Below are 13286 nucleotides of genomic sequence, written 5' to 3'. Positions count from 1 at the left end.
TTCCAAAAATACCCCATAATTAATTATAGAAACACATTCATTTAAGATGTCATTTTATATATTTCAGTTAGTTTTATCAAACGTTATTTTTTATCAGCTAGTTTTTCAGATATCAGCTAACTTTTTATTTAACAACTAATTTTTCAGCTGATAGCTAGTTTTTCAACTAGTACACGAGACATAGTCTTAATACTTAATGGATTATTGATGTTAAACATTAAATTTAAATAAAAAAAACTGATCGACAATAATATGAAAAGGTATTGAATTCTTTAAATTAGAATGACTCAATTTTTAAAGACCTTATCTTATCTTGTTAATGGTTTAAGATGATCGAAGTTAGAATGTAAAAGTATTTACATAAATTTAAATCAAATTAATATATTACACAAGCACTTTATTTATTTGACACACTTATAAAAAGTCCGTTCGGTTCCCACTTCTACTACTACCATCTGCCAAGTGCCAACACTACTCTGCCTTTTTACGATAAAGATACTTTTATAAAACGTCGACGACAACTTCCCTTATCGGAAAATTAAAATTGATGGAAGGTACTGGTATCAGATTGTTTGGGAAGAAGATTGCGTATACAGAAAGAGGGAATATTGCTAATCATCCGGTCGTCTCCACCGCCACCGCCACCGCCATCGCCGCAGTGGAGTCTAGTGATGGTGGTCATAATCAACAGGGTGGTAGTGATCTCAATCGTGGTTTGACGATGGAGAAGAATAATTATGTTCAAGAAGACACGAAACAAGAAGATGGCAACACTACAACTCCCATCGGCGACGATGCAGCTGATAAAGCTCTAAAGAAACCCGACAAGATTCTTCCATGTCCTCGTTGTAACAGCATGGACACAAAGTTCTGTTACTACAACAATTACAATGTCAGGCAGCCTCGCCATTTCTGCAAAAGCTGCCAGAGGTACTGGACTGCCGGAGGCACCATGAGGAACATGCCGGTGGGATCAGGTCGCCGGAAAAACAAGAATCCAACATCCCGATGTCAGTTTATAACCATTTCCCAAGAAGCTTTCCAAGCAGCTCAGATCGAAGTTGCTAATGCTTGTAACGGAGTTCAAAATGTTCCTCTCAAATTACTTTCTTTTGGCTCGGATTCACCGGATTTTAATTGTAGAAACAAAGAAAACGGAGATGATTGCTCCACTGGATCCACTGTGACTACTTCTAATTCCTCGGTTGAGAGAATGCACGAAAGAAATGGATTCCATTCCCATGTACCAAGTATTCCAGGGCATCCTTGGTCTTATAATCCTTGGAATTGCGCCATTGCTGGACCGATGTACCCTTCACCTTACTGGAATTATATTCCGTGGTTACCCCAAGCCGACTCTTCCATCTTCGGAAAGCATTCGAGAGAAGAGGAATTGATGACTCCAAATGGTTTTGAAGAGGCAAAGAAACAAAAGAGTTCAGTTTTGATTCCAAAGACTCTTAGAATTGATGATCCTGATGAAGCTGCGAAGAGTTCTATATGGTTAGCACTTGGCATCAAGAATGAAAGCATCCGAACAGAAGGGATCTTTAAGCCCTTCCAAACAAAGGTCGAAGAAAATAAGAAGCACCATGAAATTACTACTTCTCCTGTATTACAGGCCAACCCTGCTGCTTTGTCTAGGTCACTATGCTTTCAAGAAAGAGCCTAAGAATGAACAAATCGTAAAGGTTTGATCAACACTTTGTTTCGGGGTGATACACTTTCAGAAATGGTTAAGGGTTCGAGTCTCAATGGTAACTACAATACGAGGATTACCATTCTAATGTAGATTGGGCTCTTTGTATACACCAGATTCCTAACAGGCTGATGTGTACCTCATTATCTCACATGATGTTCATGAATCATGAGGAAAACGGGTGAGCGCAGAGAAGTTACACGAAAAATTACCATTGTTACAATAACATTGTTTCATATATGTGTTTATTTATTTATTTAGAAATAGTAAGATACAAGGATTATTAGCACTACGAGAAACACAATGTTTGTTGTATAGTTTTAGGTATTCCAAACTTTTTTTTATAATTGATATTTGTTTAGTATACATATATATATATATATATATATATATATATATATATATATATATATATATATATATATATATATATATATATATATATATATATATATATATATATATATTCCTAAAAAGTGACTCTTTTTTCGTGTCCATATATCATTTTTCTACTTTAGGATCATAGAATGGAGACCATTAGATTAAGTCCATTCACCAGGAATTAAATGGATTTGTCCACTTTTGATAGTGAAGTCGATATAAAATCTGCAATAAAGTATATAATATTAATACATATCTTGATAATTCTTGGTGGGCATGTCAAAATCATACAAAAAATATGTGTACCATGAGAACCGGCCCTAAAGAAAACATGTAGATATTTTCATCTTCTCACCAATTTCTAGCCACATTTTTGTTACGTGGACCCAAAGTGCACTTAATGCCATATATCTACTTGTTTTGAAATAGTCATTTCTTGCCTTTTTGCTTTCCGCCTTCGTTTTCGACCCCTTTTTTCTCTTACAAATGTTCAAAAGTTTTTTGTTCTTATTCATTTGTAGACAAGTAAAGTTCACTCTTTCTAAAGATTTGTTTAATATGAGAGTCCATTGATTGATTGATCTGAGCCATTCATTAGCAAAAATATCTGTCTACTGTGCTTTGTTGTCATGTGGATACGTCTAATTGAAAAAGCAGCAGGTCCATGGCTCGTTGTTGAGGCTCATATGATCAAGAAACATCTCCGTAGACGATGTGGAATCTTATCTACAAACCTAAGAGTTCTTAGGAGAGCTCCAAAAGATGTAATAGATCTTTGAAGAAGCTTACACTGTCAAACTGTCATGTTTGTGTTGTTTGCTTGTTGTTTACCAATACAAGTCAGCAATCGTCAACTTTCTCCATAAAATTAACAAATAAAATATCTTTCACACTTGATTAAGTTCTTATACTTGGTGTGTCTCTTAAGTACGTTTGGCTTGCATTGCAGAATGTTGTGAATTTTATCATAAAAACTGGAATCCGAAAGAATTGAATTTTGTCACCCAAAATGGAATTGAATCCTTAAGTGAGAGGAAGGAAAGCACAGATGGAGAGTCCATTTAGGAAAGTCAAAAAATCTTGTGGGACCGCTCCCATTGGGTCCCGTCATGTATAGGGGTATTTGTTAAAATAAATTGGGGTTGAGGCGAAGATTAACCCCTGTTTTAATATCGGAGACGGAGGTGGACAGTCCAATCCCGACACACCCATGGAGGCCTCATTAATAAATTATGTATAATTATTTAAATATAATAAATAATAGCATGATTTTTAACCTGCTAAAATTCAATAAAAAACATGTTTTTAAATTGTTTGTAATATGTAATTTTTTTTATAAATAACTATTTCTTATTCAAAAAATAGTTTATTTTATCCCAAAATCAATTGGGGCCAACGGTGACAAGGAGAATTCGAGGGTGGACGTCAATGAGTGAGTGATATTTGTTTTTAAAAAGTTTTAAGATTACAAGGGCATTTGAATATTTATGGATTCTATCCATGGGTTTTTCATGGGTCAAAGAAATTTATAAATTCCTAGGAAATTTAAAAAATATAGATTCCCAACCGATAGGATTGTTCATTATTATTCATTATCTATATCTTTACTATTATATAAAGTATATCAGATGTTTCTTGAAAATTAAGAAGTATGAACTTCAATACATAGTGTACAACTAGCTAATGTATTTTATACTATTTAATAATCAACTTGTTTCCTTCTTTATCCCCCCTTAATCTTTAATACTATTTAATCAATCAATATGTTTCCTTCTTATTCCCCTTCAATACTGGCTTGGTATCTCGTCCTTTATCCTATTTTTGGTAGAAATTGAATGTTTTGAATGATATAAGGCTTTAGGGTTTGTAACCATCCAATTATTGCATCCGCCTCCTTACCCTTTAATTCATATTCATTCACATACACTCACACAAACTCTAGAACCATCACCATTTTCTCTATCTTTCTTATGTGATTATATCAACAGACCAATATTTATTTGATTTCATTAAGTTCATTGTAAGCAACAATCAGTGGGTACATGTTGGTTTTCTTTATTTTAGATTCGGTGGTAAGATTTTGTGACACTGAATCAGTACTTACTTCTCATGTCAAGGTATAAGGGCATCTCGGTACTTACTTATTACTCAAACTTCTCTTTTAATGCTTGATTTCTTGGTAGTTTTGTAGAATTAACCACTGAATAAGCGTCATCGTTGTAGTTGTTGTACATAATATTTTCTTAAAATTTGTTAGATCAATAATTACATATTTTGTTTTGTGTTTGTTACTTTAATTATTATTTTTGTTTTAACTTAGACTGCAAGTGTAATCTTTGGACATGCCTCTTAAAAAAATCCAAGGTTTTCAATCAAGTAGGGGCATTCATTTTTGGGGAAAGAATTAATTTTAATCCTTAAAATGTAAGAGATAACTTTGTTGATTCTAATAGAATAAAATGTATGCATGAATCAATTCACTTCATTCTTGTTGAATTGAACAATTCATGTGCAGAAATCAAAACAGGGACAGAAACGGAAGAAAGATAACATGGAAGAAGAACCGAAGGTTGTTGATTATAACTTGTTCACTAAGGTATATCTGAGATAATCAAACTCAAATCACAGCAGGAACAGGAACAAAGAAACATAAGGAAACACATGATACAAAGGCATAGTGGAAGAACGAAAATAAAGGGGGGGGGGATTCTTCACGGAAAACTTTGCTTGTTCTCCAAGCTTTATTAAGCAAAACGTGAATACAAACTTAATAAAAAAACATAAAATATGTTATCCTATTTATACTAAACATAAACAACTCCTAAACTAAATCAAAAACCTTAAAATAGGAAAATTTTACAAAAATACCCATAAGACTAATTTTGTCCTTGATTTCTAGATTATTCCAAGATAAAAAGCATAGCACATACATAAAAAGTTTGATCCATCTATATGAGATTAGTATATGAGATTCCTTTTGAGACGGTTGTGTTGAATTTTTTTTAGTCCCTTGTTGCTTTAACTACCCTCATTTTTTGTTTTTGCATATGAATTTGAAGATTGGTTTAGCAGAGCAAACACACTTTACATTATCATATTTTAGTGGTTGGAATATTTAGCTCCAAAGGTTTGCTTATTTCACTTCAATTTAATGGAGTTGTGATTTTGGATGTTATTTTGTTGTTGGGGGGTTTTGTAGCTTTTTTCATTCAGTTGATCCACCAACATATTTGTTTTCACTTTCTAAAAGATTTATCAACAATGACAATAAACCATCAACACTTTTTTGTCCTTTGTGCAGGTTTAGCTTTGTATTTATAAATGACAATGAAAAGTTAGTTTCATCTTTTATTTTGTTGGAAAGTGTTTTCTAAAGTTTAATTACTTCATCTACAACAAGCATGTAATATTTTCGTGTGGGTGCATGCCATTGGTGAAGTTCCTTCAAGCAATCTTAAGAACTTGGTAAGTCCATGTCAAACTCAAAGTGATTGTTTCATGTTTATACTAAAACCTTCAATTTACACACTGTTTTTGTGTGTTAAACTCTTAGAAACACTATCATTTCGAGAATCTCACCAAGAACACAAGCTAGACTCGAAATGTCTTCACCTTCTTCTTCATCTCGAAAATCCTCAAGGTGAGCTTCATACCCCAGTCTTTTTCGTGTTTTCATACTTTTTTTGTGGTGGCAGCGCGCGCGCACGGGGGGGGGGGGGGGGGGGGGGGGGATTACAAGTCAAAGTCTCGTTTAACCATTGGATAATTGTATGTAGCGGTGGGTAATGTGTTTAACCCTTGGATAATAGCATGCATCTAACATATTATGGTTGAAATGTTTATTACTTCATGCAAATCCATCATAGACTCGAGATTTGTAAGGTTTATGTTGATAGATTTATTTTACATTTTGGAAAATTTCTTGCATCATAGTCTTGAGTTGAAGAGGGAACAAATTTTCAACTAAAAAGATTCTTAAAGTGTTCTAAAAATCATACAGAATATTTTGATAACATATTCGTGTCTTTGGCAAAAATGGTGATTTGTTGAAGTTAAAACAAAATAAAGTAATTTATGTTACAAAACTCTTAAGGTAAACTTTGGTGTGTTGAGCCACAAAATTTGTTTATTTTGTTAAAAAATATTTTTATAGTAAAATTGTGGTAATATGTTGTAATCATTTTAAAGGTTTAAAAAAACTTAAAGCTTTATACTATTTACAGAACAAATATTACAAGTAGACAAGTTCATTAATGATTGTTTATAACAAAAAAACGTTATAAATAATTTATCCAAAATGGTAACAAAACATAATTACTACGACAAAAAAATTTGCGTGTCATAATCTGTCCATCATAAAGCTGTAAAAGAACAAGTTACAAGTTGTATGTCATAAAGCTGTAAAACGCATGTCATAAAACTACACTCATAAATTTACACTAGTAATGTTAGTTTCATTATTCATTAATGGGAGTCAAAGATCACGTAAATCTGTTAAGACTCTTGTGAGACATTCCTTCACCATACCTACCTAGTGTATACAGTAAGTCCTATAGTTATAACCAGAGTCTCCTTGAGGGAGAGTGAGGTAATTGTGTATAGATCTATATGGGGTTGACACACCCAAACCTAAGTTGTTCGCTACAGTTTGACGAGCCAGTCTAGGGTGACAAATATCTTACCTAAATCGACAACTGAAGAACGTCATGACATGAAAATCTATCATATCAAGCATGGTTGTAATGACTCACATAGCGATTAACAACACTAATTAGGTTTACGGAAAGCTTGCACTTCATCGATTTTATTAAACTATAAAACTGCAATTCACTTTTCAAGTATTCAGTCACTTACACTTCCGGTCTTAGGGTTTAAGACTACAAATCCTCATACATCAGAAAATATGGGATTTTCTGGGAACACACTCCTTACAATCACAAACACAAGTAAAACCAAGTTTTTTCAGAAACTATAAACTATTTTTTGATATTCACTCCCATCATGGTCTTAGGGTTTTTGAGACCATAGTTCATTTTTCAGAAAATATTGCATCTCTGGAAGTATACATTATTGTTTTACAAGGATGAGATACAACAAGATTACTTTCGATTTTAGTTCATACAAATGAAAATATTGGATTTTCTAGGAACACGCTCTTTAAAAATATAAACAAAAGAAAACAAAGGACATGCATGCATATATTCACGGTTTTAGAACGAGACTTACAAACTATTTTTATAGAAAATATCGAATTTTTTGAAAGTACTATGAGAACTATTCTAAACAAGTGTGAAACCATTTTATACAAAAATGCTTATGAACTCACAAACTTTTTAGTTGATGCTTTTCAAAACGACTTGTATTCTCAGAGAACCAGTAACATGTAATCAGCTCTGCTATGAGACCAAGTGGTGCGGCTTTATGAAATTTTACTTTTGTTCACTTTTGTGTGTAACTGGTGAACAATTACAATATGTAAACAATGTAAGTTTATATTTTAAATATATGTCACTTGTCATGCTATGTTTCATTCATATTCAATTGTTAAGGTAAACTACAATGACATCATCCGCCCTCGGACATTTCTGCAGTCCTGGTTCGGGGGTGTGACATGACCTTGGTGCCTTAGACCCAATAAATCCAGTGACGAAACTCACATTGAATGATCCTAAAGTAAAACACATAAACATAAGTAAGCAATTAAATATAAATAAAGAGATAAGGAGAAGATACATACCCATCACAACATCGGGAGTTAGATGCGCCTCCTCTGCCATCAGTTGGAAAGCCCTGCTCTTCGTCGCAGGCATATTTTCCCGGCCCTGGCAGACGTCAAAAATCCAAAGAGTCAGAGGAGCAGGTGCTGAAATTGGTCCTTCTACAGCCAAACTCGGACATTGGGCCTTCTTGTGGCCCCTCTTATTGCAATGAAAGAAAATCAGGTATGATCCCTGGGTGGTCGTAGTTGTACAATCGTTGCTATAATGACCCGTCTAGCCGCACCTGAAGCAACCAGAACCATCACCACTGCCACTCATGCACGGTCCCTCGTACGTCTTGTCGCATTACCCGTAGTGGCCACGACGCTGATGGCATCTTAATCTAGATCATGCCACCTTGGGCTTCTTACCCGGACTCCATGATACCAAAACCTCATGCGGCTTCCTCTTCTTCTCCATCTTCATATCCATATCCCTCTACCTGGCTTACTCAATCATATCCTCCGGCATCTTATAGTTGGATCGGCTCACAAACTGCTGAATGTCAGTCCTCAAAATCTCATGATATTAGGTCTTCTTCATCTCCTCATCCGCCACATACTGCGGGACCAGAAGTGCCCTCTCTCTGAACATAACAGTGATCTCACCTACCATCTCAGTAGTCTGGTGGAGATCCAGGAACTCTCACGTCAACTGTTGCACCTTAATCACTAGTGTAAACTCAGCTCGAAATCGTGTCGAGAAATCATCCCATGACATCACATCAACAACATAATCACCTAGTGTACAACCTACCTCCCCCCACCAGTCTCATGTTATGTCCTTCAAAAGGTAGGAAGCTAATCTGACCTTGTCGACAACGAATGGTGTGGAACGCGTTAGCAACATCTTCTAACCACCGCTTGCTTGCAATGGGGTGCTTCACCCCATGATAATCTTGAGCTCCACATACCTAGAATTTGCTGAATGTCAAAGATCATGCTCTTGCTAACACCATCATCTCATAATGAAATGAGCTTAATCATTCATTCAAAATATCTAGGATACCCTCCTTGACCAAGCCGAAGATCACAAGAGTCTGATCAAGAATGCTACAAGTAATCTTTGATGAGAGAAACTCCCTAGTCTGCTAATTGAGCTGCCTGGCTCCGGATCCTGATCCCGAACCCTCATCGGCCCCAAAATTGTCAATAGGTCTACCCCGCAATACCACCATACTAAAAATAGACCATATAAACCATCAGATCACACACAACGAAATATATATAATTAAGAATCACACATTCCTCAAGCTCCTTTGTCTTATGGCAGCTCTCCTTGAATCGAATACAAATCCTTTGCTTCCAGTAGTACGGGCCCATACTACCATCCACCTTTATCTGTACTTTCCTTAAGAATTTCTTTGACTCAACCAAGTTACTCAATATCCATACAACCTTCCCTCACAGATAAGGCTCCTAGCACTAGATCTCATCCTAGGATTTCCTAGGGCAAACTCCATACCACTCTCCACCTTCAGCTGTAGAAGGAACTCCCACTAAATTTCTCTAACTAGCTCACAAATATCATTACATATCAGTAAAACTAGATAATTCTTCAAATGAGAGGTCTCACACTAAAAAGGTTGGACTCACACAATAGCTGCGCAATGGAGTTAAAACCTAACCCTGTAAATTTTTTTAGTTCTCATAATATGTAACTTAGCATATTCGTTCACTAGTTAGCTAAAGCTAGTTAGAACTCCTAAAAGCACAAAGCAAGCGACATTCGAGAGTCAAGTATCGGAACCAAGCATAACCTAATCAGGCCATCCTATCACTGACTGATTAGTACTAGCATGCAAGTCTACATGCTCATGCAATAGGCATACAATGGCATCTCTCCTAGCATTCCATCATGCAAAAACTGAGCAGATCCTTAGCCCTAACTAGCGTGCGGTTCTTAATTTCACATATCAAAGTATAAAATTAATATGTATGGGTAATTTGGGAAAACTTACTTAAGCTCGACTGATTGCATGCACCACACCCTTTCTTATTTTAGAAAACCCTTTTCTTAAAATATGTTTCTTTTAAAAAACTTTATCAAATCCTCAGTTTGAGTTTAGACACACCCGAGAGTGTGTCCAAATCCCTCAAACCAAGGCTCTGATACCAACTTGTAACGTCCCAATAATATAGTCCAAATTTTCATTTTTAATTTAAGTAAAACAGTATTCCAATCATCAAACCTACATCCCAAATAAAACAAATGTATCAAATATCATAAAACCAGGGTATAATGTCAAGTGTGGAATCCACGTGGTGTGTGCAATGTAGTCATCCTGAGATCTTCCCCTTGGAACCGGAAGTACCTGAAATACAAACTGAAAACCGTAAGCACAAAGCTTAGTGAGTTCCCTAAACTACCATATACCATACATAGTTAGTCACATATTGGGCCCCCACCCGACATTAGGCCTCGCCCGATATCGAGCCCTACTCGGTTTACAGATCTATTATTCTCAGGCCTCTCCTATCATTGGGCCTCTCCTGCTCCACACATACAATATATATCACATAGTCATGCTAATACATATAATGATCATAAACACTAGCATATGTTCTAGTCATCAGGCCTCACCCGACATCGAGCCCCGCCTGGTATACATAGCAGCACACAACACATGTAAGGGTCACGCAAACTCCTAACATCCTAACATAATCAATAAGGGCCAACATTGGTGTCTTAGACCCAATAAACCCAATGAGGAAATTCACCTCGGATACTGAATCTCACTGAAAGAAATCCCTAGCTGCTGCCCTGACGACTCCCCGAGCTACCAATACAAAAATCACACCCAACTAACACTTGGGTTCCAATCTATAGTCCATAATCCATACTTGGGGTAAAATGACCATTTTAACCCTGGCCTAGCTTGAACCAAAACTGAGGCCTAAATCCATGAACCAAAAAGGCCCAAAACCAATTGATCCACTAAGACCGACTTATAGCCTAATTTTCGAAATTGGGCCCAACCCCCATATGGGCCTTACCCTAAAGCCGAATAAATTTCCTTAACCCAAAATCTTGATTTCAGATGGCCTAAAAGGACCAAAGCAACAAAGTCCAAAGAAGTGGCCTAATTGAGGCCCAAAGATGAGAAGTCCAAACTTACTGAGTACACAGGGCGTACTCAACTATATGCTAAGTGTACGCGTCGCATGGCTTATACGCTGCGCATACTGACTGTACGCCTATCATACTCCTCCATTAAGCCATTTCTTCCATTAAGCTCTTAATGCTTAAGCCTAACGGTCTAAAACACAGATCTGAGTCCCAAAGAGTATCTAGAACCATAAAGCCACTGACTTGGTAACTTTCGTGCCCCAAAAGATTCCAACTTCGATTTATAACATTCTACTTACAATATAATGGCCATAACTCATGCATGGATGGTTCTAAGCTTCAAAGATGACAACTTTATGACTCTTGGGCCAAAGAGCACCAAGAGTAGCAACACTAAGCTTCAGAAATGATAATAAACCACAAGATCTCATCTATGGGACTAAAAAGGGTCCAAAGCTTAAAAAAAATTAAAAAAAAAAGAGAGAGAGAGAGATCTAAGCTATAACACAACAAGTTCAGAGCTTTATACCACAAATGAGTGCCAAATGATGATGATAACCCAGATCTACAAGCTCTCACTCTTCCAATGAAGCTTCACGATGATCTTCTTCCTTCAAAACACCAAAAACACACCCAAAAGACATTCTAAGCTCAAGAACACTCAACAATGGAGTTAGGGTTTCGAGTATATGGCTAGGAGGACAAGGAAGTTGAATAAATGAGGGTTTCAAGCCATAAGGAAGATTATATAGTGGCCTACCCCGGAAATTAGGGTTTTCAAAAGTTCTTACGTACACCCCGCGTATGTTTCTGTACGCGCAACGTATATCCGGATCTACGATCAAACCCTCGCATGAGTACGCCAAGCGTACTACTTGGTACGCCCCGTGTACTCACTTTACAGCTTGTACGCTAAGCGTACCTTGTGGTACGCCCCACGTACAACTCAATGACTGAATTGGACAATTTAAATAATGCAAGGGCAAAAAAGAAACTTACCAAGATTCAAGTGTTACAAGACCGGAATATTTGAAGCGGTGAGTTTAATTAGAGAATGGGTTGTGGCGTTGATGAGAATAATAGTCTCACCTGTCATGGATTTTGCAGCAATTGAGACAGGAAGGATGAGGATCAAGATCTCGGCGGAGTTTTGAGATAGCTCTAATACCATATAATGATATTGATCGAAGGGATGATTATTGTATATTATTGCCGTTTGATTATTGGATATTATTGTTGTTTGTATCATTGACTTTATAGCCATTAGGCATTTATAGAGAAGTAAAGGACGTATATAAGGGAGATAATTAGGGAACAGACGGTTGACATACTCTAGACATGGTAATTGAATCAATTAGAACTGAAGATATTTAAAACTAGTGTATATCTGTAATAGTTACTAAGTTTTGTCTAACAAATAAGTTGTCACCTAACCAAATGATACTTGTGGTTTCTTCTTTACCCCACGCTCATAACGTTCCATACTTTTACAATATGTAAGAAAATCTTACACTCTAGCACGAATCTTAATCCACAACCACTAGGTTCGAAGACTTGGATTTTAAATAGTTAAGCCACTGTTTTCTTTCCAATTTTTGCATATATCAAATACAAAGAACATACCAAGAAATTTCATATAGTACTTAAAAATTCCTTTTCCATGGATCATTCTTGACCCCAGCCTCTGATGAAAATTCATAATATAAGTTCGATTACATCATCTAGTGACGTGCATGGTTTAACCTCAGCCTTTTAATTAAAGAATAAGAACCATCCAAGAAGCAGCCTTTTATGTTTCTAAAGTTTTGCAAGAACTTGCCTTAGATCAAGATAGCATGAAATTACCAATCGAAGAGCACAATCATTCTTTACTCTCCACATTGCTTCCCTGTACAAGGAAGACCCAGTTTTTCTTGGTCAATTATTGTTTTTTTTTTAATAACAAATTTTAGGTACCGTTTTATGGAACATGATGCTTATTGAGAAAGACACTATAAATATTTCTTAAATTCTCCATGGAAGTTACCAAGAAGCTCTCTCGGTTACTTCATTCCGTCCAATAAGTTTGAAAAAAAATAATACAAAATGTATATAGTCAATTTCCATCAATTTCTTGGGATATTATTCTACAATAACTCCCTACAAATAGCATGAGTTACGGATTTTGCAACACAAAATTACAAATAACTTTCTTGAATTTTCATCTTATGAAAGAGAACATCGAGCTGACCTCAGCCGCAGCAGCAGCAGCAGGCATAGTAATCTTCATGGAGCTTAAGTTTGTTTGTCTAACGTCGCTTAGATATTTCTTGATCTCTTACATGTTCGTAGAGTGGGTAATACTATTGCACGATTGTTATGCACTTTGGGCAAGACCC

General features: G+C 36.0%; 1 pseudogene; it reads left to right on the top strand.

Moving 5' to 3' along the window:
- Window positions 1-430: 430 nt before the first annotated feature.
- Window positions 431-2046, top strand: LOC145002664 (cyclic dof factor 1 pseudogene; annotated as a pseudogene).
- Window positions 2047-13286: the final 11240 nt, after the last annotated feature.

The sequence above is a fragment of the Lactuca saligna genome, chromosome 1 (assembly GCF_052625555.1).
Source record: "Lactuca saligna cultivar CGN05327 chromosome 1, ASM5262555v1, whole genome shotgun sequence".
In the NCBI taxonomy this organism is placed as follows: Eukaryota; Viridiplantae; Streptophyta; class Magnoliopsida; order Asterales; family Asteraceae; genus Lactuca; species Lactuca saligna.
This window is presented reverse-complemented; position numbering and strand designations above follow the sequence as displayed.